Genomic DNA, 24,842 nt, shown 5'->3' on the forward strand with positions numbered 1-24,842 from the left:
GGCAGCTGCTGAATTAGACAAAGTCACAGGAAGCGCGGGGGCAGTTGGAAACACAACTGGCGGCCCTTGAGAGGGCTGCGCTATAGGGATAGGAGCCGGCTGCGGAGCGGCTGGCGGTAGCGGCAAGGCTTGCAGTATATTAACTGGAGGTGGCATATTCACAAGCTGGGGAGGCGCCGTGGCATTTTGAGCATACGGGGGTGGCGAACTCAACAAATGCGACATCAGGGGATCTTTCTCCTTGTCTTCTAACTCATTCTGCTTAGAGTGCGGTAAAGCTGGGTAACATTTGTCGATCCCTAACTTACGCTGTCTGTGCAATTGCTCATTCATCTGTTCCTCCTCATTGTCTTTGAATTGTACAGCTGCTTGCATTACTGTCATACCTTTTTCTCTCCTATTCTTTTTCGCTAGCTTAATTTCCTTCTGTTTGGCTTCCTTCTGCCATAAGCGGAAAGAATCAAACATCGCCGGCCGGGCTTTCTTTTTAAACAATTTAATTTCCAAATTATCTAAAATATCGGTATCGAAACTACCATTTTGGGGCCATTTTAAAACACCGTCTTTTCTGGTGTAGTGGATCCATACTTCGTTATATGCGATGGGGCCTACGCCATGTTTTACATAGAGCTCATAAGTTGGAGTTCCAACCGGAGGAACCGGACATGATTCCTCCAGCTGGAAATCTCTTCCACAACCCAGACAAAACAATCTACCAAATTGTCAGGGTTCACGGGAGGTTTCCTCCGCGTAATTCGGAACCCACCACTGTTAATTCCATCTTCTCGGTTAAACCGAGTGAGGGAATTCATGGGGCTCTCAGTTGGCGTATTTGTTGGCGCCGCTGGATTTCCAATATGGCCGCTGACGCATTCATGGGTCAGCGTTCTAGTCTTTATTGAATTCTAACGCAGCAGGTGAGGCGCGCCTGTCAACGTTCTCGAGCGCACTTCACCAGAGAAATTATCGAGGCAACACTTACCTCACCGTCGTGGAAGTTAGGGTAGGTCGCGTCGAGGATTTTCGTCGTGTTAACCTTCGACGGTCACCATACATACTCAGGTTAGTGTATCTTGATTTGTAATTAGAAAGGTATGAAGAATTTCTTCCTGACAGAAAGTAGGGAAGTCCGAACTCTAGTTAAGAAGGACAATGAGTAGTTCGGGGTCCGCTGACAAGTTTATTCCGCAGGAGGAATAAGACTCTCTCAGAGAATTCATAGATTAAACCAGAACAACGCGAAACCAACCTCGCACTGTCCTTGTTTAATTCCTTTTGGGTCAAAAGACCGTTAGTGCATTCAGCCTAGGAGCTTCCGAGTAGTCTACCATAGTATCTAAGTAGGGAACAGTACCTCAGACATTACAGAGAATTGGGTTACAAAACTAGGAAGTCCATTTACGCCTAGCTTACAGTTATCTCCTCCTGAATGCTGAAGTTCAACGATAAAAGTACAATATGCTCACGGCTAGAAGATGAAGTAAGTTAACAGGTACATAGCAACAGTGTAGTTATACATGACAGATAAGATTCACGATACTCACCTTTTAAATTCTATTTCCAAGACCCGACACCACCTTCACTCCTGTAAGAAAAGAAGAAGAAGAAAGGGTTAGCAAGAGCCAGAGCAAGTCAGTTGTTACACACTCAAGCAACTGAGAAATAGAAGAGAGGTTTGGCCCTGAATACCTCCTGGTAAGACAAGCTAATTTATTACCTCAGATACAGTAAGTTAAGGCTTAAAGAATTGAGTAGTGAACAAATGTTAATTGTTGCAGAATCGTTTCTCTACAACGACGAAGATATCCAGGGCTGTCTCTTCTCTGTCCAATTCCCCTTTCCCCCGTTGACACTTACCGGTTGAGAGTTATACATATTTTCGCGGGGACGTTCCGATGGGGGCATTGGGAAATTAGCATCATTCTGCTCCCGTGTAGTTGAAGACTGTAAACGCACCTGACAGAGTGAAGTGCCCACGTTGTCATCAACACCTGAGCAGAATGGCGGAAGGGTTAGATCTAAAAAATTTGAGTGAAATACTTGGAAATATACAAAGGGATCTAGGAGCTGTTAGAGAGGAGAATCAAATCTTAAGACAGGAAATACTGGGTATTAAGGGAAGGGAGACCATTTCTGGAACAAGTGTAAAATCCACAACTTTTGAAACTCTAGGACAAAACATAAGTTCTAGCTCTGTACCCTTGGGTACCACTCAGGTTGTGCACTCCTTGTCCCCAGTAATTCCTCTTGCTCCTCCGGAGCGATTTAATGGAGACACCCAAAAGGCCCAGATTTTTCTGACTCAGTGCTCCCTACATTTTATGTGCCGACCTGCGATTTTCCCTGATGCTCAATCTCGGGTAGCGTTCATTCTATCTTATCTTAGTGGGGACGCTGCCTCCTGGTCGATGCCCTTAGTAACACAAGATGATCCAATTCTTTACAATCTCGAAGACTTTAAGAAAGAATTTCTTCGTATATTCGATAGGAGAAAAGCTTCACAGGCCACGGATAATGAATTACTAGAGCTTCGTCAGGGTAATAGAGAATTGGTAGCTTATTTGGCTCAATTCAATAAGTTGGTAGTGGAGACGAATTGGCCAATGAGTAAAAGAGCAGCAGTGTTTTACAGGGGATTGAAAGATGAACTAAAAGATGCCCTGTCTCAGGTTCCAAATCGACCCTCTGAAATCTCAGCCTTAATAGACCTGGTGTTAGAGATTGATTATCGCCTAAATGAAAGAAGGGGAGAAAGAAGAAGGGATTTTAAATCAAATGTCCCTCGGTTTGATCGAATCAAGTCAGAATCAACACGAACTGTTGAGCAAACCACTGGAGAGGAACCTATGCAGATAGGTGCCATTAGAGGCCCATTGTCGAAGGAAGAAAAAGAAAAAAGACGTCTGAATAAGCTATGTATGTACTGTGGAGGAAGTGGTCACTTTGTTAAGGCCTGTCTGAAGAGACCTAAAATACAAAACAAGGAGAAGGAAAACTCTCAGCACCACCAGTAGGCGGAGTTGGACTGGTGGATGCAATTAAAGACACAACTCCAGTGTATCATCAACTGGCGAACACCTTACAAATCTCCACACCTCACCTGACCTTAGCCGTTACCTTGAAATTTCGAACAGTGATCCTGAAGGAAATCGCAATCATGATAGACTCCGGGGCAACTGGTAATTTTTGCGATCAAAAATTTGCAGTTCAGATAGGTTTACTGGCAATCAAAAAGGAGAAGAGCGAAAGGGTTAAGGCAGTTGATGGGTCAGACTTAACTTCAGGACCAATAACCAGCCACACGGAATCTGTACAGATAATTACCAAGGAGGGCCATCAAGAACTAATGCAGTTTGATCTAATAGATGCTCCTCAATTTCAATTCATTTTAGGAATACCATGGCTCACAGAACACAATCCGTCAATTGATTGTGGGGCCAGAACCATAGCCTTAGATTCAGAATATTGTGCCAAACATTGTTTCTCTGAACCAGACACACTAGCCGAAAAAAGTGTGGCCGTGCAACTTTGTGACAATGGACAGACAGTATGCGTAATTCAAACTACTGAAATTCCTGAAAACCTTCAGGATTTCAAGGATGTTTTTGACGAAGCTGAAGCAGAAAGATTACCTCCGCATCGGTCTTATGACTGCAAGATAGACCTGGAACCGGGGGCGAATTTACCATGTAGTCGAGTTTACGCCCTCACTGAAAAGGAGAATCTTCATCTAAAGGAATACTTAGCGAAAAATCTGGACAACGGTTTCATTAGACCTTCCCAGTCACCAGTATCCTCTCCTCTCTTCTTCGTGCCCAAGAAAGGAGGAGATCTTCGAACCTGCATAGACTTTTGAGCAATCAATAGAATAACAACAAAGAATCGTTACCCTTTACCTCTGATCTCTGTGTTGATCGACCAAGTTAAAGAAGCCAAGATTTACACCCGTCTTGATCTTCGGGGAGCCTATCACCTAATCAGAGTGCGAGAAGGTGATGAATGGAAGACAGCCTTCAGAACTAAATACGGTCTTTACGAATATCAGGTGATGCCGTACGGCCTATGCAATGCGCCAGCGGCATTTCAGTACTTCATAAACGATGTTCTGAAAGACTTCATTGATCTATGTGTGATCGTATACATAGATGACATCTTGATTCATTCAAAGTCTGAAGAGGAACATCACGGACAGGTCTGAGCTGTTTTACAACGTCTCAGAGAAAATTCCTTATATGTGAAGCTAGAAAAATGTTTGTTCAACACCACCACGGTAGAGTTCCTGGGATTCGTGTTGTCACCTTCTGGAATCACCATGGATGAACACAAGGTGAAGGCAGTTGCGGACTGGCAATCTCCAACCACCATCAAGGAAGTCCAGAGTTTTATAGGCTTTGCTAACTTTTATAGGAGATTTATCCATGGTTTTTCTCAAAAGATTCTACCTTTAACCAGATTATTGAGAAAAGGAGTTCCTTTTAATTGGTCAGAGGAAGCTGAGCAAGCATTCACCTTATTAAAGAAAAGTTTCACTTCGGCACCTATTCTTCTACATGCTGACCCCACGGAGCCATTTTATCTAGAGACTGATGCCTCCGACTTTGCTATAGGAGGCATTTTATCTCAAAGGCACAAAAACACCGGCCAGCTGCATCCTGTGGCGTATCGTTCTCGTAAACTCAACCCAGCGGAATGCAACTACACCATCACTGAGAAGGAGCTTTTAGCCATTAAGGATGCTTTTAAAGAATGGAGGCATTATCTGATGGGTGCTAAGCATACTGTGACGATATTCACGGACCACAGAAATCTGAAGTTTTTACGTTCTGCAAGAACTCTTACACCACGCCAGCTTCGATGGTCCCTCTATTTTGCGGAATTCAACTTTGTCATCACATACAGGCCTGGTTCCCAAAATGGGAAGGCGGACGCCTTGTCCAGATTGGATACTGACCATCAGAGTATCAGGGTCGAAAATCAGCAAATAATTCTGGCAGACAGAATCATTGGAACCATTTCCTTGGAACCTTTTGAAGATCAAATTCGAGAACACATGACCACTGCTCTTATCCACGACTGGGCCGCTGAAGACCCTTTACGAACTGTCCAGAATGGATTACCCTATCACGGACAGGCACTATTCCTACCCACCACAGACCTTCAAACTAAAGCCTTACGTGAATGTCATGATCACCCTCTAGCAGGTCATAAAGGTGTCCACAAGACAGATTGATTAGTTAAACGAAGTTTCTGGTGGCCACACATGACCAGTGACATTCGACAATATGTTTTGGGATGTGAGATTTGCACTCGGGGAAAATCGGACAGGCAAGCACCAAAAGGCCTTTTACAACCTTTACCAACCCCCCCATATCCCTGGCACACAGTATCTTTAGACTTAATTGTCGATCTACCATCCTCTCATGGCTTTGACACTATCCTAGTTTGTGTGGATACTTTCAGTAAAATGACACATTTTGTACCTATTAAAGGCACACCAACATCACTACAATTATCACAGTTCTTTAACCAATATGTCATTCGCCTTCATGGCATTCCTAAGGTGTTAATCACTGACAGGGGGTCCCAATTCCTATCTCGATGTTGGAAAGCTTACATAAAAGGTTTAGGTATCGACCACCGCTATTCCACTAGTTTCCATCCAGAAACGGATGGACAAACTGAACGCACAAACCAAGAGTTAGAACAATATCTGCGGCTTTATTTGCTTGATGAGGAAGCAGATTGGCCTGATTACTTGTGGTCTGCTGAATTTGCTCACAATAATGCTCAAAACGTTTCCACTGGGTACTCCCCCTTTTTCATAACTTCTGGCAGGCATCCTAATTCACATATTCATTTGCCTAACATCGAAGTCCCTGTAGTTCAGGATTTTGCCCAACGCCTAGTTAACATCCACCAATCGGCTACACGAAATTTGGCCGCTGCTAAGGCGTCTTATAAACGTGGTGCTGATCGGAAAAGACGACCTACGCCCATCCTTAATGTAGGAGACCACGTTTGGTTGTCTACAAAGAATTTACGCCTTAAGGGCACCCGTAAATTCCAACCACGCTTTATGGGTCCTTTCCCTATTGAAAAAATCATAAATTCTGTCACCTATCGCTTGACATTACCAGCTACTACTAAAATTCACCCGGTTTTTCATGTTTCCCTACTAAAAAAGGTGCAACCAACCTTACGTCAAAAATCTGCTCCTGCTCCCATTATTGTTGATGGAGACCCTGAATATGAAGCAAAGAGAATTTTGGACTCAAAATGGAGTCGCAATCACCTTTTTTATCTCATTGATTGGAAAGGTTTTGGACCTGAAGAGCGATCCTGGGAGAAAAGCTCGGATGTCCACGCACCACGTTTGATCCAGGCCTTTCATGCCAAGTATCCTAATAAACCTCGCTTGGAGGAAACCCCGTTGAGAGGGGGTACTGTCAGGGTTCACGGGAGGTTTCCTCTGCGTAATTCGGAACCCACCACTGTTAATACCATCTTCTCGGTTAAACCGAGTGAGGGAATTCATGGGGCTCTCAGTTGGCGTATTTGTTGGCGCCGCTGGATTTCCAATATGGCCGCTGACGCATTCATGGGTCAGCGTTCTAGTCTTTATTGAATTCTAACGCAGCAGGTGAGGCGCGCCTGTCAACGTTCTCGAGCGCACTTCACCAGAGAAATTATCGAGGCAACACTTACCTCACTGTCGTGGAAGTTAGGGTAGGTCGCGTCGAGGATTTTCGTCGTGTTAACCTTCGACGGTCACCATACATACTCAGGTTAGTGTATCTTGATTTGTAATTAGAAAGGTATGAAGAATTTCTTCCTGACAGAAAGTAGGGAAGTCCAAACTCTAGTTAAGAAGGACAATGAGTAGTTCGGGGTCCGCTGACAAGTTTATTCCGCAGGAGGAATAAGACTCTCTCAGAGAATTCATAGATTAAACCAGAACAACGCGAAACCAACCTCGCACTGTCCTTGTTTAATTCCTTTTGGGTCAAAAGACCGTTAGTGCATTCAGGCTAGGAGCTTCCGAGTAGTCTACCATAGTATCTAAGTAGGGAACAGTACCTCAGACATTACAGAGAATTGGGTTACAAAACTAGGAAGTCCATTTACGCCTAGCTTACAGTTATCTCCTCCTGAATGCTGAAGTTCAACGATAAAAGTACAATATGCTCACGGCTAGAAGATGAAGTAAGTTAACAGTTACATAGCAACAGTGTCGTTATACATGACAGATAAGATTCACGATACTCACCTTTTAAATTCTATTTCCAAGACCCGACACCACCTTCACTCCTGTAAGAAAAGAAGAAGAAGAAAGGGTTAGCAAGAGCCAGAGCAAGTCAGTTGTTACACACTCAAGCAACTGAGAAATAGAAGAGAGGTTTGGCCCTGAATACCTCCTGGTAAGACAAGCTAATTTATTACCTCAGATACAGTAAGTTAAGGCTTAAAGAATTGAGTAGTGAACAAATGTTAATTGTTGCAGAATCGTTTCTCTACAACGACGAAGATATCCAGGGCTGTCTCTTCTCTGTCCAATTCCCCTTTCCCCCGTTGACACTTACCCGTTGAGAGTTATACATATTTTCGCGGGGACGTTCCGATGGGGGCATTGGGAAATTAGCATCATTCTGCTCCCGTGTAGTTGAAGACTGTAAACGCACCTGACAGAGTGAAGTGCCCACGTTGTCATCAACACCTGAGCAGAATGGCGGAAGGGTTAGATCTAAAAAATTTGAGTGAAATACTTGGAAATATACAAAGGGATCTAGGAGCTGTTAGAGAGGAGAATCAAATCTTAAGACAGGAAATACTGGGTATTAAGGGAAGGGAGACCATTTCTGGAACAAGTGTAAAATCCACAACTTTTGAAACTCTAGGACAAAACATAAGTTCTAGCTCTGTACCCTTGGGTACCACTCAGGTTGTGCACTCCTTGTCCCCAGTAATTCCTCTTGCTCCTCCGGAGCGATTTAATGGAGACACCCAAAAGGCCCAGATTTTTCTGACTCAGTGCTCCCTACATTTTATGTGCCGACCTGCGATTTTCCCTGATGCTCAATCTCGGGTAGCGTTCATTCTATCTTATCTTAGTGGGGACGCTGCCTCCTGGTCGATGCCCTTAGTAACACAAGATGATCCAATTCTTTACAATCTCGAAGACTTTAAGAAAGAATTTCTTCGTATATTCGATAGGAGAAAAGCTTCACAGGCCACGGATAATGAATTACTAGAGCTTCGTCAGGGTAATAGAGAATTGGTAGCTTATTTGGCTCAATTCAATAAGTTGGTAGTGGAGACGAATTGGCCAATGAGTAAAAGAGCAGCAGTGTTTTACAGGGGATTGAAAGATGAACTAAAAGGTGCCCTGTCTCAGGTTCCAAATCGACCCTCTGAAATCTCAGCCTTAATAGACCTGGTGTTAGAGATTGATTATCGCCTAAATGAAAGAAGGGGAGAAAGAAGAAGGGATTTTAAATCAAATGTCCCTCGGTTTGATCGAATCAAGTCAGAATCAACACGAACTGTTGAGCAAACCACTGGAGAGGAACCTATGCAGATAGGTGCCATTAGAGGCCCATTGTCGAAGGAAGAAAAAGAAAAAAGACGTCTGAATAAGCTATGTATGTACTGTGGAGGAAGTGGTCACTTTGTTAAGGCCTGTCTGAAGAGACCTAAAATACAAAACAAGGAGAAGGAAAACTCTCAGCACCACCAGTAGGCGGAGTTGGACTGGTGGATGCAATTAAAGACACAACTCCAGTGTATCATCAACTGGCGAACACCTTACAAATCTCCACACCTCACCTGACCTTAGCCGTTACCTTGAAATTTCGAACAGTGATCCTGAAGGAAATCGCAATCATGATAGACTCCGGGGCAACTGGTAATTTTTGCGATCAAAAATTTGCAGTTCAGATAGGTTTACTGGCAATCAAAAAGGAGAAGAGCGAAAGGGTTAAGGCAGTTGATGGGTCAGACTTAACTTCAGGACCAATAACCAGCCACACGGAATCTGTACAGATAATTACCAAGGAGGGCCATCAAGAACTAATGCAGTTTGATCTAATAGATGCTCCTCAATTTCAATTCATTTTAGGAATACCATGGCTCACAGAACACAATCCGTCAATTGATTGGGGGGCCAGAACCATAGCCTTAGATTCAGAATATTGTGCCAAACATTGTTTCTCTGAACCAGACACACTAGCCGAAAAAAGTGTGGCCGTGCAACTTTGTGACAATGGACAGACAGTATGCGTAATTCAAACTACTGAAATTCCTGAAAACCTTCAGGATTTCAAGGATGTTTTTGACGAAGCTGAAGCAGAAAGATTACCTCCGCAACGGTCTTATGACTGCAAGATAGACCTGGAACCGGGGGCGAATTTACCATGTAGTCGAGTTTACGCCCTCACTGAAAAGGAGAATCTTCATCTAAAGGAATACTTAGCGAAAAATCTGGACAACGGTTTCATTAGACCTTCCCAGTCACCAGTATCCTCTCCTCTCTTCTTCGTGCCCAAGAAAGGAGGAGATCTTCGAACCTGCATAGACTTTCGAGCAATCAATAGAATAACAACAAAGAATCGTTACCCTTTACCTCTGATCTCTGTGTTGATCGACCAAGTTAAAGAAGCCAAGATTTACACCCGTCTTGATCTTCGGGGAGCCTATCACCTAATCAGAGTGCGAGAAGGTGATGAATGGAAGACAGCCTTCAGAACTAAATACGGTCTTTACGAATATCAGGTGATGCCGTACGGCCTATGCAATGCGCCAGCGGCATTTCAGTACTTCATAAACGATGTTCTGAAAGACTTCATTGATCTATGTGTGATCGTATACATAGATGACATCTTGATTTATTCAAAGTCTGAAGAGGAACATCACGGACAGGTCTGAGCTGTTTTACAACGTCTCAGAGAAAATTCCCTATATGTGAAGCTAGAAAAATGTTTGTTCAACACCACCACGGTAGAGTTCCTGGGATTCGTGTTGTCACCTTCTGGAATCACCATGGATGAACACAAGATGAAGGCAGTTGCGGACTGGCAATCTCCAACCACCATCAAGGAAGTCCAGAGTTTTATAGGCTTTGCTAACTTTTATAGGAGATTTATCCATGGTTTTTCTCAAAAGATTCTACCTTTAACCAGATTATTGAGAAAAGGAGTTCCTTTTAATTGGTCAGAGGAAGCTGAGCAAGCATTCACCTTATTAAAGAAAAGTTTCACTTCGGCACCTATTCTTCTACATGCTGACCCCACGGAGCCATTTTATCTAGAGACTGATGCCTCCGACTTTGCTATAGGAGGCATTTTATCTCAAAGGCACAAAAACACCGGCCAGCTGCATCCTGTGGCGTATCGTTCTCGTAAACTCAACCCAGCGGAATGCAACTACACCATCACTGAGAAGGAGCTTTTAGCCATTAAGGATGCTTTTAAAGAATGGAGGCATTATCTGATGGGTGCTAAGCATACTGTGACGATATTCACGGACCACAGAAATCTGAAGTTTTTACGTTCTGCAAGAACTCTTACACCACGCCAGCTTCGATGGTCCCTCTATTTTGCGGAATTCGACTTTGTCATCACATACAGGCCTGGTTCCCAAAATGGGAAGGCGGACGCCTTGTCCAGATTGGATACTGACCATCAGAGTATCAGGGTCGAAAATCAGCAAATAATTCTGGCAGACAGAATCATTGGAACCATTTCCTTGGAACCTTTTGAAGATCAAATTCGAGAACACATGACCACTGCTCTTATCCACGACTGGGCCGCTGAAGACCCTTTACGAACTGTCCAGAATGGATTACCCTATCACGGACAGGCACTATTCCTACCCACCACAGACCTTCAAACTAAAGCCTTACGTGAATGTCATGATCACCCTCTAGCAGGTCATAAAGGTGTCCACAAGACAGATTAATTAGTTAAACGAAGTTTCTGGTGGCCACACATGACCAGTGACATTCGACAATATGTTTTGGGATGTGAGATTTGCACTCGGGGAAAATCGGACAGGCAAGCACCAAAAGGCCTTTTACAACCTTTACCAACCCCCCCATATCCCTGGCACACAGTATCTTTAGACTTAATTGTCGATCTACCATCCTCTCATGGCTTTGACACTATCCTAGTTTGTGTGGATACTTTCAGTAAAATGACACATTTTGTACCTATTATAGGCACACCAACATCACTACAATTATCACAGTTCTTTAACCAACATGTCATTCGCCTTCATGGCATTCCTAAGGTGTTAATCACTGACAGGGGCTCCCAATTCCTATCTCGATGTTGGAAAGCTTACATAAAAGGTTTAGGTATCGACCACCGCTATTCCACTAGTTTCCATCCAGAAACGGATGGACAAACTGAACGCACAAACCAAGAGTTAGAACAATATCTGCGGCTTTATTTGCTTGATGAGGAATCAGATTGGCCTGATTACTTGTGGTCTGCTGAATTTGCTCACAATAATGCTCAAAACGTTTCCACTGGGTACTCCCCCTTTTTCATAACTTCTGGCAGGCATCCTAATTCACATATTCATTTGCCTAACATCGAAGTCCCTGTAGTTCAGGATTTTGCCCAACGCCTAGTTAACATCCACCAATCGGCTACACGAAATTTGGCCGCTGCTAAGGCGTCTTATAAACGTGGTGCTGATCGGAAAAGACGACCTACGCCCATCCTTAATGTAGGAGACCACGTTTGGTTGTCTACAAAGAATTTACGCCTTAAGGGCACCCGTAAATTCCAACCACGCTTTATGGGTCCTTTCCCTATTGAAAAAATCATAAATTCTGTCACCTATCGCTTGACATTACCAGCTACTACTAAAATTCACCCGGTTTTTCATGTTTCCCTACTAAAAAAGGTGCAACCAACCTTACGTCAAAAATCTGCTCCTGCTCCCATTATTGTTGATGGAGACCCTGAATATGAAGCAAAGAGAATTTTGGACTCAAAATGGAGTCGCAATCACCTTTTTTATCTCATTGATTGGAAAGGTTTTGGACCTGAAGAGCGATCCTGGGAGAAAAGCTCGGATGTCCACGCACCACGTTTGATCCAGGCCTTTCATGCCAAGTATCCTAATAAACCTCGCTTGGAGGAAACCCCGTTGAGAGGGGGTACTGTCAGGGTTCACGGGAGGTTTCCTCTGCGTAATTCGGAACCCACCACTGTTAATACCATCTTCTCGGTTAAACCGAGTGAGGGAATTCATGGGGCTCTCAGTTGGCGTATTTGTTGGCGCCGCTGGATTTCCAATATGGCCGCTGACGCATTCATGGGTCAGCGTTCTAGTCTTTATTGAATTCTAACGCAGCAGGTGAGGTGCGCCTGTCAACGTTCTCGAGCGCACTTCACCAGAGAAATTATCGAGGCAACACTTACCTCACCGTCGTGGAAGTTAGGGTAGGTCGCGTCGAGGATTTTCGTCGTGTTAACCTTCGACGGTCACCATACATACTCAGGTTAGTGTATCTTGATTTGTAATTAGAAAGGTATGAAGAATTTCTTCCTGACAGAAAGTAGGGAAGTCCAAACTCTAGTTAAGAAGGACAATGAGTAGTTCGGGGTCCGCTGACAAGTTTATTCCGCAGGAGGAATAAGACTCTCTCAGAGAATTCATAGATTAAACCAGAACAACGCGAAACCAACCTCGCACTGTCCTTGTTTAATTCCTTTTGGGTCAAAAGACCGTTAGTGCATTCAGCCTAGGAGCTTCCGAGTAGTCTACCATAGTATCTAAGTAGGGAACAGTACCTCAGACATTACAGAGAATTGGGTTACAAAACTAGGAAGTCCATTTACGCCTAGCTTACAGTTATCTCCTCCTGAATGCTGAAGTTCAACGATAAAAGTACAATATGCTCACGGCTAGAAGATGAAGTAAGTTAACAGTTACATAGCAACAGTGTAGTTATACATGACAGATAAGATTCACGATACTCACCTTTTAAATTCTATTTCCAAGACCCGACACCACCTTCACTCCTGTAAGAAAAGAAGAAGAAGAAAGGGTTAGCAAGAGCCAGAGCAAGTCAGTTGTTACACACTCAAGCAACTGAGAAATAGAAGAGAGGTTTGGCCCTGAATACCTCCTGGTAAGACAAGCTAATTTATTACCTCAGATACAGTAAGTTAAGGCTTAAAGAATTGAGTAGTGAACAAATGTTAATTGTTGCAGAATCGTTTCTCTACAACGACGAAGATCTCCAGGGCTGTCTCTTCTCTGTCCAATTCCCCTTTCCCCCGTTGACACTTACCCGTTGAGAGTTATACATATTTTCGCGGGGACGTTCCGATGGGGGCATTGGGAAATTAGCATCATTCTGCTCCCGTGTAGTTGAAGACTGTAAACGCACCTGACACAAATATTCTAGAACCAGGCATCTTCGCTCACTAGTCTAGATCCAAACGTCAAAGGATTATCGATTACGATAGTCTCGTGAATACACGAGTCCTCTGGCTTTGGCGTTTGCAAACTCCAAATTTCCAAATAAAAACGATCCCGAGGGATACCAAACAAATGGGAGACGCTCCACTTATACTTAACTGAATATTGATGATCGATGGCGTCACCAGAAGACTCTCTCGTTTGTTTCGCTCTATCAAAACTCGTCAAGGGTCCAAAACAGGTCGATTAATCAGGGCAGCAGTCCTTCGTAGCCGTCGGGACGCGGAGAACCTCGCAGAAAAGACTTTCGGACTACGTCGACATGCAGGGGTCGATGAAGTGGCGGCCTTCCTCCGGAATTTCCACACGAAGCTCCTCACGAACCTCTGGCTTGGACTGGTACCGCTGAAATCGTCCCGAGTTGGGCGCCAAACTGAAGTACTGGGTATTTTAAGCCCAGCGGTGCAGGGGCACACACCCTATGACTTCTGGGTTCTCCCTGTTCCAGACCTACAGAAACACAGAGTCTTCTGGGTGAAGTCAAAGATTCATTTATTGGCTGCAGACCAATTACAGGTATCCTAGAAGTACAACAGCGTGTATGTTCTCAGAGACTGCTGAAAATCATAGAAACGGACTTCTTCTTAAATACACTTTTTCCTGCTTCAGGCATACATTCCTAGGTTTATGATACGGCAATATACAAGAGTACATTTCAAACGAAAGAGCAGAGTCATGATGACCATCCCACATTCCAGTTAAGCCAGCCCACAATTATTTACACAGCAAGGTTCAGATCCCACATCAGATATCGATAGGCCCCAATAAAACACGGGCAGCTCCTGTTGATAGAAACAAGTCATAAAGCAGGAACAGTCAGGTGTGAAAGAGATTAGCCAGAGGCTTGAGTGGGATGAAAGGACTTTATGGCGTGTCAAGCCCTGATGCTAATCACAGGTGGCCGGAGGAAGGGGAGCTCGTGAGACCAGTTTGACCTGGGGCAGCAGAGCCAAGCTGCCCAGGTCACGGAAGAGTCATGGAAAGGCTAATGTGCTGTGAGGCCCGTATTCGCTTCATTATAGCCTATGTGAGGGCAATCACAAGATGGCCACCGCTTCCAAAATGGAACCCGCGTAGTGATGCAGAATAACGTGTACGTAGTGCATTCATAGCTAGAACGGTATACAAAGCACTTGTACATACCGCATTAACCATTTGCGGTTCGCCAATACCAGGATAGACAGGGGTGGGGCCCTGTCCCCTACGCGGTCACAGAGATTAAAGTACGACAGTCTCGCGGCTCGAAACCTAAAGTCTCGCGAGAATTTACAACTGCATTAACTCCATGCCGCATCATGGAAAAGCAAGCGGCCATCTTAAAACGTGCAACTCTCTCCTAAACATTGAACCACAAGTTGCACAAGGAAGGTTTTACGAGGATTCTGGATCTCTGATGGCGTCTTACACATGTTGCACTGATTTGCTTCCTGACAGTACCCCCTCTCAATGACCGATTTATCGGTCTTGGCTTAGAAGGATGCTGTAAATGAAATCGTTTAATCAACAAGGGGGCATGTACATTTTGCACTGGCTCCCAAGAACTGTCTTCTGGGCCATAGCCTTTCCAGTCCACCAAATAGAATAATTTTTTGTGCACTCTTTTTGAATCCAAAATTCATACTCTGGATGTCCCTCAATCTTCAAAGGAGGTGGTGGTGTGCCTAAACGAATGTGAGGGACTGTCTTCTTCAAAAGGGAAACATGGAAAACTGAATGAATACTCAAACTAGAGGGAAGCTTAAGTTTTACTGTCACAGGTCCTAACACTTTTTCAACAGGACAAGGACCTACATAACGAGGTTGGAACTTCCTATTGCCCTTTAAACGAAGGTTTCTTGATGATAGCCAAACTAAGTCTCCTATTTGAAATGTGGGTGCCTCTTTTCGATGTTTGTCCGCCTGCTTCTTGTAATTCTCTTTTGCTTTAATCAAGTTAGCTTCAGCTGTTTTATGGACTGAGGATAGATTCCCTAAGATGTCCTCCACTGCTGGTACCCCTATATCTTCCTGAAAGCTAAAAGGATTGGGATGCAACCCAAAATTAAAAAAGAATGGGGAAAATCCAGTGGAGACATTAGTGGCATTGTTATGAGTGAATTCTGCCATCCACAACACGTCCGCCCATTCGCCACCCCGATCCAGAAGGAACAAACGAATATATTGTTCCAACTCTTGATTTACTCTTTCTGTCTGTCCATCTGTTTCTGGGTGGTAACTGGTCGAAAGACGAACTTCCACCCCCAATCCCTGCATGAATGCCTTCCAAAAGCGGGACACGAACTGAGGGCCACGGTCTGAGACCACTACCTTAGGAATTCCATGAATCTTTACTATGTTCTCACTAAAGAGTCTAGCTAATTCTTGGGCAGCGGGAACCCCTTTTACCGGGACAAAATGGTTCATCTTGGTAAAGGTATCTACCACCACCAGTATTGTGTTGAACCCTCGACTCAGGGGCAGGTCAACAATTAAATCCAATGTAACAATGTGCCACGGATGCTTAGGAGTGGGTAGAGGTTGCAAAAGCCCCCCGAGGACCCTGTCTACTGGACTTCCCCCGTGAACAAAGCTCACAAGACTCTACATAGCGTTTGATGTGAGAAGTCATTTTGGGCCACCAGAAATAGCGTTGAATCAGATCTTGGGTCTTAAGTGTGCCTTTATGTCCTGCTAAAGGTTGATCGTGGCAGTCTTTCAATGCTCGTTCTTGAAGTTCTTTGGTGGGTAAATACAAAACGCCGTTATGATAAGGCAAGGAGTCAATAATTTCTCTGCCGCTCTCCAATTGTACCCATTACTTCATCTCTACCTCAGGCATCCATTTCCTGACTTCTTCTTTGTAATTGAGCAAAGTCAAGGAACATACAAATTTAGTAGTTGGAATGATTGGCTGTGGATCCACTGAATGTTCGGAAGCCTCAGTTTGTATCCTGGACAATGCATCAGCTTTTCCATTCTTGCTCCCAGGGCGATATGTGATCACAAAATCGACGTCTGCAAAATAAAGGGACCAACGGAGCTGTCGAGGTGTTAAAGTCTTAGCAGATCTCAAGAACTGAAGATTCTTATGGTCTGTGAACACAGTTATTGTATGTCTGGCTCCTAGCAGATAATGTCTCCATTCTTCAAAGGCATCTTTCACAGCTAACAACTCCTTCTCAGCCACAGTATAGTTGACTTCTGTGGAGTTCAACTTCCTAGACCTAAAGGCCACTGGATGCAATTGCCCCATAGATTTGTGTCGCTGGGATAAAACTCCTCCAATCGCTTGATCAGATGCGTCAGCTTCCACATAGAAGGGTTCAGTGGGGTCTGCATGAAGCAAAATCGGGGCTGAGGTGAAGCTGTTCTTTAAAAAAGCAAAGGCTTGTTCGGCTTCTTCTCCCCATTGGAATTTGACCCCCTTTTTGAGGAGCTTGGTAACGGGAATGATCTTCTGTGAAAATCCCAAGATAAATCGCCTGTAGAAGTTGGCAAATCCCAGGAACCGCTGAACCTCTATTACATCTTTGGGAGATGGCCAATCGATGATGGACTGAACCTTCTTCATATCCATAGTGATTCCTTCTGGAGACAGGATGAATCCAAGGAATTCTACAGACTGCATACTAAAAGCACATTTTTCCAATTTCACGAAGAGTTGATGTTGACGAAGTCTCTCAAGGACTGATTTAACATGCTGAGTATGTTCTCGTGGATCTTTAGAAAAGATTAAGATGTCGTCTAAATAGACCACAGCTATTTTATCAATCAAATCTCCCATGATGTCGTTGATGAAATGCTGAAAAGCTGCAGGGGCATTACACAGACCAAATGGCATCACCTGGTATTCAAACAACCCATATTTTGTTCGGAATGCCGTCTTCCACTCGTGTCCTTCTTTCATTCGTATAAGGTGGTAGGCCCCTCGAAGATCAAGTTTGGTAAAAATCTGAGCCTCTTTAATCTGATCCAACAGTACTGAGATTAATGGAAGAGGATAACGATTTTTGATAGTTACCCTATTGATGGCTCGGTAATCTATGCACGTTCTCAACGATCCTTCTTTCTTAGGGATGAAAAATAGTGGAGAAGAGACCGGGGACTGAGATGGTCTAATAAATCCATTGGCTAAGTAGCGATGTAAATATTCTTTTAAGTAGACATTTTCTGCTTCAGTTAATGCATAAATTCTACTGCAAGGCAACATCGCACCCGGTTCCAAATCAATAGCACAGTCATATGAACGATGCGGTGGCAGTTTTTCAGCTTCTTTCTCATTAAAGACTTCTTGAAATTCTTGGTACTCAATTGGAACCTCAGTGGCATTCACCACTCCAATCACTTCCGGACTGAAGGCCAGCAAAGCGGCTTGCGAGGGTTCCATGTTTCCGGAAGCCGAAGGGAAACAATGCTCCAAACAAAATAAAGAATCCATACCCACAGTTCGATTCTCCCAATCAATAGTGGGATTATGTATGGTTAGCCAGGAAGTCCTAAAATGATTTGGAACTGAGGAGCATCAATAAGGTTGAATTGAATTAGTTCTCGATGTCCATTGGCTTGAACGAGTTCAACAACTTCAGTATGATGGGTGATTGGACCTGAAGAAAGATTCGTCCCATCCACAGCTCGAACTGATTCTCTTCTATCCTTTAGTACTGTTTGAATTTCAATTTTCTTGGCATACTTAATGTCGCAGAAATTGCCTGTGGCACCTGAATCAATCATAATAGCCGCTCCGATAACTTCTTGTTCCCCAAATCTTAAAGTCATGTGCAAGATTAAATGAGGGGCTTGAGTTTGAAGTGTATTCATGACTTGATGGATGGTTGGAGTCTCCTGTTCCTTTTTCACCATCTGAACGACTCCATCTGCTGATGGTTTTACGCGTTTCCCGAAGCGGCACTCTTCGGTCTTTTGGGGCATTCCTTCACAAAATGCCCAGAACCACCACAGTACATGCATAACTTCTTAACTCTCCTTTGTTCTCTTTCTTCCTTACTCAACGGACCTCGTATGGAGCCAATCTGCATAGGTTCACTCTCTGCAGTTTTTTCCAAGTTCTTACTTCCCTCTGAACGCACTTTGTCAAATCGAGGGTAGTTCCAACGAAACTCTCGAAACTTCTTTTCACCCTTTCTTTCAGAGCTGCGAAAGTCGATTTCAAAAACCAGATCTATTAACTCTGAAAATTCAGTTGGTCGGTTCGGGATCTGGGCCAGCGTATCTTTAATCTCATCTTTTAACCCCCTATAGAACAGGGCTGCTCTCTTCTCTTCTGGCCAATTAGTCTCGACCAACAACTTATTAAACTGAGTCAAATAGGTAATTAAGTCTTTATTGCCTTGTCGCAGCTCCAACAGTTCATTATCCGTTGCCTGAGAAATTTTGCGTCTGTCAAAAATTCGAAGGAATTCAGCCTTAAACCGATCAAAATCATATAAGAGTGGATCATCCTGAGAGATTAGAGGCATTGCCCAATTTGCAGCATCACCACTCAAGTAAGATAGAACGAATGCCACTCTAGACTGCGCATCTGGAAATAGTGTTGAGCGACACATAAAATGTAATGAACATTGTGTGAAAAAGAGTTGGGCCTTTTGGGGATCCCCACTAAACTTCTCTGGAGGGGCCAATGGAATAATGGGCGAAACTGAATGAAGTACTTGTGTGATAGTGCGTGTATTTAATTCTGAAGTGGAACTAGTTGGAACAGTTTGGGCAGAACTAGATGCTCCCCCTGTGATCTCATTAACTCTTTGGGATAATATCAAGGTCTCCTGACGAGAAGCCTGAATTTCTTGCCTTAAATTTTTATTTTCCTCACTGAGACTTCCTAACTCACGCTGAATCCCTAGCAACATTTCTCCTACAGCCTTTAAATTAAAACCCTCCGCCATTCTGCCTGGGTGAAAGAACTACGTGGGCACTTCAATCTGTCAGAGTCCGGGTTCTTCACAGAGGCAGAACGATGCTAGTTCCCAATGCCCACTTCCCAGAACCCACTGCGGTTCAGGCAGCTGTTCCAGAAAGGGGGAAAGGGGATTTGGACAGAGAAGAGACACTCCGACTACTCCTGGACTTCCTCCGCCTGCCTGCCAATTCTTCAGGTTTATTCTATGGCTGGATTTGGAGTTCACCTAATGCACACAAAAACAGCACCTAGTAAATCTCCCTAAACATTGCTATAATTGAATATATATTCGCTATGTTATCTTGCCTATAGCCTTTATCTTTTCCCCTACCAGGTTCTGCTGGAGTCTTGCTTCTTTTCTTTATTACAGCTGCTTCAGTTTTCTACTGAGGGACTGAAGATTCCTAATGCACACAAGGGAAGAAATCCATGGGTTAACTCATTCTTTTCCCTCCCCCCAATTATGATTTGCTCCACCTTATATTCCCACCTGCTGTATGCTTGAGCGTCTTGCAATTATTACTCTTGGGTTGAGCAGGTAGAATTACTCAACCGGTTGTTACTGAGTAGTTCCTTGAAGATGAATTGGGATGACAATGTTCAAAAGTTCTAGTTCTTATTGCTGCGCGCAAAAGGAACAAGGTAGGTAAAAAGGGGAGGAAAGAATAGGAACAGCGCAAGGGCTCAGGACAGATGAAAAGATGAAATCCTTTACTGGAGTGACCTTACTTGACTGGTGAAGAAGTTCAAATCCTTCACGGTGAATTCTGAGGTGAGCCCGTCACAGGATACACTGTTGCAGAATGGACTCAGCAAAAGACTGGCTCTAGAGCTGGAACCTAGTCACTGGTAGTTTTTCAGGTTCTTGCTGGATACCGAAGTCTACCACCAAGAGGAAGCGTTTCTATTTCACGCCACCCTAGCGGTAACTGCTGGAAAAGGGAACGTCCGTCTTCTAAGACGCGACGCGCCACACAAGGAACTGAATGCTTAGAAGTTCTGACGGAAGAGTTACTTCCCAACTGCCAAACACAGAGTCTAAACGGAACTTCTCACAGAAGATGAATTATCAGACGGAGAGAGAACTCACACGACTACTCGTCTCCTCAAGCAAATTGAAGTGCGCAGATTCGCGCGTAGTCTCGCGGCTCGAAACCTAAAGTCTCGCGAGAATTTACAACTGCATTAACTCAATGCCGCATCATGGAAAAGCAAGCGGCCATCTTAAAACGTGCAACTCTCTCCTAAACATTGAACCACAAGTTGCACAAGGAAGGTTTTACGAGGATTCTGGATCTCTGATGGCGTCTTACACATGTCGCACTGATTTGCTTCCTGACACCGGCAGAATGAGTCCCAAACTGATCTACATCACCTCCACGGGGGCAGCCCCCCTTGAAGAATGAGCCCCAAACTGATCTACATTACCTCCACGGGGCCAGCCCCCTGGCAGAACGAGCCCCAAACTGATCTTTTCCTGCTCCTCTAGGGCCTGCCCCCCTAGAAGAATGAGCCCCAAACTGATCTACATCACCTCCGCGGGGGTCTGCACCATTGGCAGAATGAGCCCCAAATTGATATATACCCGCCCCTCTAGGGCCGGGCCCCCCTAGAAGAATGAGCCCCAAACTGATCTATATTACCTTCACTGAGCCAGTCCCCTAACAGAATGAGCCCCAAACTGATCTACGCAAAAAGAACTATTGATGGACAGAATGCAGAACAATCTCTTTCATTCACCCCAGTACAGAGATCTGGGCCTAAATCCATCATTTTTTTGCTCACCGTGCCATTCCAGTTTGGACCCAGCCATATGTAAATCAGTCTTGACCCTGTGCTCAATGGGAACAGTCCAGCCCGAACTGCCAGGTTAGGTCCTCCCTGGACTGGAAACAAACATCGTAGGACCGGTTTCGGAGTTTCACCCCTCTTCAGCCAGGATAGCTTGATTCCAGTGGCATGGAGAGCACGGGACTCACGTCTGAGCATACCCGTCCCACTTGGGGTGACAAATGCAAAAAGAACTATTGATGGACAGAATGCAGAACAATGTCTTTCATTCACCCCAGTACAGAGATCTGGGCCTAAATCCATCATTTTTTTGCTCACCATGCCATTCCAGTTTGGACCCAGCCATATGTAAATCAGTCTTGACCCGGTGCTCAATGGGAACAGTCCAGCCCGAACTGCCAGGTTAGGTCCTCCCTGGACTGGAAACAAACATCCTAGGACCGGTTTCGGAGTTTCACCCCTCTTCAGCCAGGATAGCTTGATTCCAGTGGCATGGAGAGCACGGGACTCACGTCTGAGCATACCCGTCCCACTTGGGGTGACAAATGCAAAAAGAACTATTGATGGACAGAATGCAGAACAATGTCTTTCATTCACCCCAGTACAGAGATCTGGGCCTAAATCCATCATTTCTTTGCTCACCATGCCATTCCAGTTTGGACCCAGCCATATGTAAATCAGTCTTGACCCTGTGCTCAATGGGAACAGTCCAGCCCGAACTGCCAGGTTAGGTCCTCCCTGGACTGGAAACAAACATCCTAGGACCGGTTTCGGAGTTTCACCCCTCTTCAGCCAGGATAGCTTGATTCCAGTGGCATGGAGAGCACGGGACTCACGTCTGAGCATACCCGTCTAACTTGGGGTGACAAATGCAAAAAGAACTATTGATGGACAGAATGCAGAACAATGTCTTTCATTCACCCCAGTACAGAGATCTGGGCCTAAATCCATCATTTTTTTGCTCACCATGCCATTCCAGTTTGGACCCAGCCATATGTAAATCAGTCTTGACCCGGTGCTCAATGGGAACAGTCCAGCCCGAACTGCCAGGTTAGGTCCTCCCTGGACTGGAAACAAACATCCTAGGACCGGTTTCGGAGTTTCACCCCTCTTCAGCCAGGATAGCTTGATTCCAGTGGCATGGAGAGCACGGGACTCACGTCTGGGCATACCCGTCCCACTTGGGGTGACAAATGCAAAAAGAACTATTGATGGACAGAATGCAGAACAATGTCTTTCATTCACCCCAGTACAGAGATCTGGGCCTAAATCCATCATTTTTTTGCTCACCATGCCATTCCAGTTTGGACCCAGCCATATGTAAATCAGTCTTGACCCTGTGCTCAATGGGAACAGTCCAGCCCGAACTGCCAGGTTAGGTCCTCCCTGGACTGGAAACAAACATCCTAGGACCGGTTTCGGAGTTTCACCCCTCTTCAGCCAGGATAGCTTGATTCCAGTGGCATGGAGAGCACGGGACTCACGTCTGAGCATACCCGTCTAACTTGGGGTGACAAATGCAAAAAGAACTATTGATGGACAGAATGCAGAACAATGTCTTTCATTCACCCCAGTACAGAGATCTGGGCCTAAATCCATCATTTTTTTGCTCACCATGCCATTCCAGTTTGGACCCAGCCATATGTAAATCAGTCTTGACCCTGTGCTCAATGGGAACAGTCCAGCCCGAACTGCCAGGTTAGGTCCTCCCTGGACTGGAAACAAACATCCTAGGACCGGTTTCGGAGTTTCACCCCTCTTCAGCCAGGATAGCTTGATTCCAGTGGCATGGAGAGCACGGGACTCACGTCTGAGCATACCCGTCCCACTTGGGGTGACAAATGCAAAAAGAACTATTGATGGACAGAATGCAGAACAATGTCTTTCATTCACCCCAGTACAGAGATCTGGGCCTAAATCCATCATTTTTTTGCTCACCATGCCATTCCAGTTTGGACCCAGCCATATGTAAATCAGTCTTGACCCTGTGCTCAATGGGAACAGTCCAGCCCGAACTGCCAGGTTAGGTCCTCCCTGGACTGGAAACAAACATCCTAGGACCGGTTTCGGAGTTTCACCCCTCTTCAGCCAGGATAGCTTGATTCCAGTGGCATGGAGAGCACGGGACTCACGTCTGAGTATACCCGTCCCACTTGGGGTGACAAATGCAAAAAGAACTATTGATGGACAGATTGCAGAACAATGTCTTTCATTCACCCCAGTACAGAGATCTGGGCCTAAATCCATTATTTTTTTGCTCACCATGCCATTCCAGTTTGGACCCAGCCATATGTAAATCAGTCTTGACCCTGTGCTCAATGGGAACAGTCCAGCCCGAGCTGCCAGGTTAGGTCCTCCCTGGACTGGAAACAAACATCCTAGGACCGGTTTCGGAGTTTCACCCCTCTTCGGCCAGGATCAAGCATCCTAGGACCGGTTTCGGGGTTTCACCCCTCTTCAGCCAGGATAGCTTGACTCCAGAGGCATAGTGAGCACGGGAAACACCGAAACCGGTCCTAGGATGCTTGATTCCGGTCCAGGGAAGACATGGCTTGGCAGTTCGGTTTGGACTGTTCCCATGAGGCACAGGGTCAAGACTGATTTGCATATGAACATGTCTGAAATGGGGTGGCGTGGTGAGCAAAATAACGATGGATTAAATCCCGTGCTCACTATGCCTCTGGAGTCAAGCTATCCTGGCTGAAGAGGGGTGAAACCCCGAAACCGGTCCTAGGATGCTTGATCCTGGCTGAAGAGGGGGGAAACTCCGAAACCGGTCCTAGGATGTTTGTTTCCAGTCCAGGGAGGACCTAACCTGGCAGTTCGGGCTGGACTGTTCCCATGAGGCACAGGGTCAAGACTGATTTGCATATGGCCATGTCTAAACTGGGGTGGTGTAGTGGGCAAAAGAACGATGGATTTAACCCAGATCTCTTGACTGGGGGAGAATGTCTGCATTGTCAGCATTCCGTCCATCAATTGTTTGTTGTAACGCTTTTCGCCCTCAGTGGGACGGGTATTCCCAGACGTGGGACCCGTGCTCACTACGCCACTGGAGTCAACCTATCCTGGCTGATGACGGCTGATAGCCAGAAACCGGTCCTAGGATGCTTGATTCCGGTCCAGGGAAGACATGGCTTGGCAGTTCGGGCTGGACTGTTCCCATGAGGCACAGGGTCAAGACTGATTTGCATATGCCCATGTCTAAACTGGGGTGGTGTAGTGGGCAAAAGAACGATGGATTTAACCCAGATCTCTTGACTGGGGGAGAATGTCTGCATTGTCAGCATTCCGTCCATCAATTGTTTGTTGTAACGCCAAACTGATCTACATCACCTCCACTGGGGCCAGCCCTCATTAGCAGAATGAGCCCCAAACTGATCTACATCACCTCCGTGGGGGCCAGCCCCACTGGCAGAATGAGCCCCAAACTGATCTACATCACCTCCGCGGGGGCTAGCCCCCCTGGCAGAATGAGCCCCAAACTGATCTACATCACCTCCTCGGGGGCCAGCCCCCCTGGCAGAATGAGCCCCAATCTGATCTACATCACCTCCATGGGGGCCAGCCCACCTAGCAGAATGAGCCCCAAACTGATATATACCTGCTCCTCTAGGGCCAGCCCCCCTAGAAGAATGAGCCCCAAACTGATCTACATCAC

The sequence above is a fragment of the Triturus cristatus genome, chromosome 9 (assembly GCF_964204655.1).
Source record: "Triturus cristatus chromosome 9, aTriCri1.1, whole genome shotgun sequence".
NCBI lineage: Eukaryota > Metazoa > Chordata > Amphibia > Caudata > Salamandridae > Triturus > Triturus cristatus.